Source organism: Schistocerca nitens, chromosome 5 (assembly GCF_023898315.1).
Source record: "Schistocerca nitens isolate TAMUIC-IGC-003100 chromosome 5, iqSchNite1.1, whole genome shotgun sequence".
Lineage (NCBI taxonomy): Eukaryota > Metazoa > Arthropoda > Insecta > Orthoptera > Acrididae > Schistocerca > Schistocerca nitens.
Window position 1 is genome coordinate 362,485,265 of NC_064618.1, and position 7,028 is coordinate 362,492,292.

A 7,028-nucleotide genomic window follows, 5' to 3' on the forward strand; every position below is an offset into this window, starting at 1 on the left:
CCTTTGTCGCCGAGCGGTTCAAGGCGCTTCAGTCCGGAAACGCGCTGCTGCTACGGTCGCAGGTTCGAATCCTGCCTCGGGCATGGATGTATGTGATGTCCTTAGGTTAGTTAGGTAGAAGTAGTTGTAAGTCTAGGGGACTGATGACCTGAGATGTTAAGTCCCACAGTGCTCAGAGTCATTTAAGTTTTGACTGTCACTTCGAAAAAAATAAACTTTTATATAAGGGGCAGTATAATAAAAGCGAGACAGATGGAAGAAATAAGTAAATTGTTTCTTATTTCAAAAGTAAGTGCGATAACCGTCCCACTGTGGGACTAAGTGGCCAGTGTTTTCGCGGAAAAATGTTTTCGGTTGCCTGCGGAACCACAGGTTTGTACCTCCTCGTCCGAAGCGAATTGACGGTCACGAATGTCTTTCGTCAGGGCACTAAATATATAGAAATCGCATGTGAAGATATAGTGACTCTATGGAGGATGTGTAAGAGTTTCCCATCAGCATTCTGCACCGTATTCGAAACAACCTTGGCAACATCTGGGCGGGCATTATCTTGCAACAGAATTGTTGAGATATGTGGGCGCGAGCGAACGTGTCAAGGTTGTTTCAACTACGCTATATTATTTTCGCTGGAAGGCCCTTACATATCCTCCATACGGTCCCGATCTCTGCCCACGCGATTTCCATATTTTAGTATCCCAGAAGAAATGCATTCGTGGCCGTCGATTTGCTTCGTATGAAGAGATTCACGTCTGTGTTCAACCGTGTTCACACGCAACCACAAACAATTTTCCATCAAGGCATTGACTGACTTGTCACACAGTAGGGTAAATGTATTAACAGTTATATAATAACCTGTTTACTTCTTTTTTTTCATCTGTCTAGTTTGCCTTCGACTACCCCTTAGAATTAACCTTTGCTTGTTTACTGGTATATGTCTCCCGTCTTGCACGCAGTGAAATTTTCGCGGCACAGTATCACAGAAAACTGTCTGAGGAACAAAAAACAAGAAGGTACACCCCATTCATACAGTGAAGTTCTTCTTGTTCTTGCGGTGTTCTGTCCGAAGCCTGGTTTGACGCAGCTCTCCACACTATTCTAGGCTGTGCAACCCTTTTCACAACGGAATAACTACCATAAATTACATACTTTTGAACCTGATTTACTCGTTCTTGCATTGGTATTCGTCTACGATGTTTACTCCCAGCACTTCACTCCATTACCAAACAGACGACTGTTTGATGCCTCAGGATGTGCCCTGCAAACCGATCCCTACTTTTAGTCAAACTGTACCATGAATCTCTTTTTCCCCCATTCTGTTTAGCACCTCCTCAATATTTGGAACAAGTTTCGACTAACATTCACGATCACCACGAGCGGCTTGGGCCACTAAGGCCATTTTCGAGTCGTTATGAGCCTAGAGTCGTGGGAGTGAACAGACGGATCCATTACTTGCACAACGTACCCATTGGACCTATTTCTTATGTGATACCAGGTTTCTAAAGCTTATGTTCTCTTCTTGCCTGGATTGCTTATCGCCCACGTTTCACTTCCGTACAACGCTACACTCCAGGCCAATACGATCAGAAACCTCTTCCTAACAGTAACATTTATTTAGAGGTTAACATTCTCCTGTTCCGAAATGCTTATCTTGCTGTTGCCAGTCTGCATTTCGTATATTCTCTGTTTTGGCTATCATCAATTATTTTGCTGCCCAAACAGCCAAACTCATCCCCTACTCTAGTGTCTCATTTCCTAATCTCATTCTTTCAGTAGTGCCTAATAACTTTCCATTACCCTTGTTTTACTTTTGTTGATATTTATGTTATTTGAAGTTGCTAATCATTCCTTTGAACCGCTCTTCCTAGTCCTGTGCTGGTCTGTAACAAAAGTTAAGTGTCAGGAGCAAACTGCAAAGTTTTTTTTTTCTTTATCTCTGAACTGTGATTCCCTTTCCAACCTGCTCCTTGATTATTTTTGTTTTTGCTCAGTATGCGTACTGAATAACACCGGGGATATACTATAATCCTCCACTTCCAAACCACTGCTTCCCGTTTATGTCCTTCGATTCCTATAACGGCAGCCTGATTTCTGTGCTAGTTGTAAATGTTCTTTCACTCCGTAGACTTTGTCCCTTGTACCTCCAGACTTTCAAAATGTGTAGCGCAGTCATCTTTGGCAAACGCTTTATCTAATTCTGCAAGTATTATAAATGTAGATTTGCCTTTTTTTAACCCATATTCTAAGATATGACGTAGAGTCAGTACTGCTTCTAGTGTTCCTACATTTCTCCGGAACCCATACAAATCTTCGGCTCACGTATCAGTTTTTCTATTCCTTTGTAACTAATTTGTGTCACTCATGAATCAACTCATTGTTCGATTATATTCTCACTTGTCAGCACCCGCCTTCGTTGGAACCCTTATTATATTCTACCTGATGTCTGAGGGTACTTCGCTCTATAACGCAGAGGCTATCCGAAGGCGTACGACGCTTGTGGCGAACCCACAACGAATGCCCTGTCCAGTCCTAATCACAGAAAAAGAGAGATGAATGAAAGTAATTTGCCGGCTGCTGCAGCCGAGCGGTTCTAGGCGCTTCAGTCCTGAACCGCGCTGCTGCTACGGTCGCAGGTTCGAATCCTGCCTCGGGCATATATGTGTGTGATGTCCCTAGGTTAGTTAGGTTTAAGTAGTTCTAAATCTAGGGAACTGATGATCTCAGATGTTAAGTTCCATAGTGCTTTTCAAAATTAAATTCCTATTTTCAGTCACAGATACGAGTTGTTTGCAAAATTCCCTGTTCTTTGACAGTAACCACACATCTGACTGCCAATTAATTAAAAGTCATGAAACTAAATTCATTATTTTACTTCCTCCACAGGGGACCATCGGTTGGAAGGGGTCGAAGTGGTTTTCACAATTATTTAATTCATTTGGAAAGTACATCGTAAAGTTCGGAGCCACTACGTTCGAATTTAAGTTGGAACCACGCAGACGCAGTGGGACACTATTTCATGCTGCATTCTTAGAACTGGCATCAAGACACGTCTCCCACCTTGTGCGCCAAGAGGCTGTGCCACTCCTTAAGTCCGAAGTTGCAGCAATTCGGTTGCAGATCAGGGAGGTCTTCTCTCCCCGGATAGCTTTAGTGTGGAAGATATCGCCATTTGACGCGCATGCATTCTCTTACATTGCCTTGGGAGTAGACTTGTGTGAAAGCAGTTCAGTTTCGCAAGCATGCTTTGCGTAGGATGTTTGCAGCAACTACGTTGGTTGCTGCTGTGAAATAACACCGTTTGCACCACGAGCATCTGATATCGAGATTCCAGCGATAGCAATGCGGTAAGCTCCATCGTACTGTCTCTGTCATTATGACAGTATTTCGGACTTTCTTCGTAACATTTTAAAATTTCTTAATTCAAATGGGTCTGAGCACTATGGGACTTAACATCTAAGGTCATCAGTCCCCTAGAACCTAGAACTACTTAAACTTAACTAACCTAAGGACATCACACACATCCATGCCCGAGGCTGGATTCGAACCTGCGACCGTAGCGGTCGCGCCGTTCCAAACTGAAGCTCCTAGAACCGCTCGGCCACACTGGCCGGCATTTGTCTAGGTAACATACTTAAGTCTTCAAAGTTGCAAGATCACTGGTGAATGTAAGCGCGAGAAAAGCCATTGCAAAAGTGAAACGCTGGTACATTAATAATCGGTGTAACTGTCAGAGTGTTGACTGCAAGCACGCAAACGTGGTTGTATTGTGTAGTACAGGTGCCGGATTTCAGTTTGTGGGATGGAGCTCCATGGCTGTTGCTCTTGGTTGCTCAGTACAGGGAGTCCTGGCGCTCGGGGTAGCCGCGTGGTCTAGGGCGTCTTGTCACGGTTGGTGCGGCTCCCCCGTCGGAGGTTCGAGTCCTCCCTCGGGCATTTGTGTGTGCGTAAGTTCGGTTAAGTTCGATTAATTACTGTGTAAGCCTAGGGACCGATGACCTGAGCAGTTTGCCCCACAGTCCTTACCACAAATTTCCGAATTTTTTCAGTACAGGGACAATTAATATTGGTTGCGGGTGAAGCTGGAGTTGTCGTCCGATGATGTCCCATGTGTGTGCGATTGGAACTACAAGAGCGGTATGTGGGCGAGAGCCACCTCCGAAGTCGCAAATATGTCAGTGGCGCACACAACGAGGCGTCCCACTCTGACCTATACTAGAAACAACCTCTTTCTACAGGGTGTTTCAAAAATGACCGGTATATTTGAAACGGCAATAAAAACTAAACGAGCAGCGATAGAAATACACCGTTTGTTGCAATATGCTTGGGACAACAGTACATTTTCAGGCAGACAAACTTTCGAAATTACAGTAGTTACAATTTTCAACAACAGATGGCGCTGCGGTCTGGGAAACTCTATAGTACGATATTTTCCACATATCCACCATGCCTAGCAATAATATGGCGTAGTCTCTGAATGAAATTACCCGAAACCTTTGACAACGTGTCTGGCGGAATGGCTTCACATGCAGATGAGATGTACTGCTTCAGCTGTTCAATTGTTTCTGGATTCTGGCGGTACACCTGGTCTTTCAAGTGTCCCCACAGAAAGAAGTCACAGGGGTTCATGTCTGGCGAATAGGGAGGCCAATCCACGCCGCCTCCTGTATGTTTCGGATAGCCCAAAGCAATCACACGATCATCGAAATATTCATTCAGGAAATTAAAGACGTCGGCCGTGCGATGTGGCCGGGCACCATCTTGCATAAACCACGAGGTGTTCGCAGTGTCGTCTAAGGCAGTTTGTACCGCCACAAATTCACGAAGAATGTCCAGATAGCGTGATGCAGTAATCGTTTCGGATCTGAAAAATGGGCCAATGATTCCTTTGGAAGAAATGGCGGCCCAGACCAGTACTTTTTGAGGATGCAGGGACGATGGGACTGCAACATGGGGCTTTTCGGTTCCCCATATGCGCCAGTTCTGTTTATTGACGAAGCCGTCCAGGTAAAAATAAGCTTCGTCAGTAAACCAAATGCTGCCCACATGCATATCGCCGTCATCAATCCTGTGCACTATATCGTTAGCGAATGTCTCTCGTGCAGCAATGGTAGCGGCGCTGAGGGGTTGCCGCGTTTGAATTTTGTATGGATAGAGGTGTAAACTCTGGCGCATGAGACGATACGTGGACGTTGGCGTCATTTGGACCGCAGCTGCAACACGGCGAACGGAAACCCGAGGCCGCTGTTGCATCACCTGCTGCACTAGCTGCGCGTTGCCCTCTGTGGTTGCCGTACGCGGTCGCCCTACCTTTCCAGCACGTTCATCCGTCACGTTCCCAGTCCGTTGAAATTTTTCAAACAGATCCTTTATTGTATCGCTTTTCGGTCCTTTGGTTACATTAAACCTCCGTTGAAAACTTCGTCTTGTTGCAACAACACTGTGTTCTAGGCGGTGGAATTCCAACACCAGAAAAATCCTCTGTTCTAAGGAATAAACCATGTTGTCTACAGCACGTTGTGAGCAGCACACGCTTACAGCAGAAAGACGATGTACAGAATGGCGCACCCACAGACTGCGTTGTCTTCTATATCTTTCACATCACTTGCAGCGCCATCTGTTGTTGAAAATTGTAACTACTGTAATTTCGAAAGTTTGTCCGCCTGAAAATGTACTGTTGTCCCAAGCATATTGCAACAAACGGTGTATTTCTATCGCTGCTCGTTTAGTTTTTATTGCAGTTTCAAATATACCGGTCATTTTTGGAACACCCTGTAACAGTCCGTTGTGTCACTGTGATGCCACCTATTGTTGAATTTGCTGCAGCAGACGTAGTGCGTTGCGCCACAGCCATATACCGAACACAGCTGTCGTTCCACTCGGTTGTTCGGTTTTCTTGCGACCGTACCTTCCCCTGACCACCGCTGCCAGCAGTCATGTACAGTGCCTACATTCCTGCCAAATCTGTCTCCAGTAGAACAGAAGGAACATCCAACTTTTAGTAGCCGTATCACACCTCCTCGTTCAAACTCAGTGAGCTGTTCATATGATGTCTTCGTCGTCGTAAGGGCATTTTATCTCACATCAATTCACTGTGTCCTCTGTCGAAGGTGTCTAAAGCCATAGACACACGGGAAGAGACAGCTAACGTTGACGTGCACACAGACGAGATATCCCAAGTCACAACACACAGCACCGTCGGCACACGGTACGAGCTGCATAACATGATTTCGCGCTGTCAGCGCTATCAAGCATCAGCTGTTGGCTTTATTTGGCTCGTAAATCATACAGTTTGTTCACGTGAATGGTTGCCCTTTGAATTTCTACGTTAGCTCTATTACAACGCACATATGCTTTCATGACCACATGCTACTCGTGTTGCTCTATTTGTATACATAAATAGAATATACATAAATAGAAACATCAACATCCAGGAACGTTTAATAATGCAAAAACGAAAGATACATGATCACTGAGGTAGGACATCACCTTTAAAAAGCTCACCAAATCGAATAAACTGACTGCTGACAGCGCACTTTTATTTACATGACATCAAATGTTAGAGAAATTAATTCTGTTATTTTCGTAGAAAACTCGCACAACACTTCAGAAAACGCGAAGGTGAGAAAAAAAACCTTCATATACAGCGGGACGCGAACTCACTAGCAATCAACACCTCGGTTCCCTGTCACCGCGTTTCAACCAATTTTTTTTTATGTTTGTCTGTCTGCCCTTTTTTTTATTTTCGTTTTGCTCGCTTTAGTTCGTTGCATCTGTTTGGGGCGGACGTCGTAAGACATCCATTTAAGTTCTTTGTTGATCTCATAACTCAGTTTTTTTTATTACAGAGTTCACGTTACCCTCTGACCGAACACGCTGAGCTACCGTGCCGGTGACCAATTAAGCTGTGCTATTGACCAGGCTAAACTTTTCTCGGACCATATATTACAATGCTCCGAAAGATTAAATTGTCGAAATGTTGTTTATATTTAATTATAACAAACCTTGCAAGTAAGGCACATTTTCATGAAACT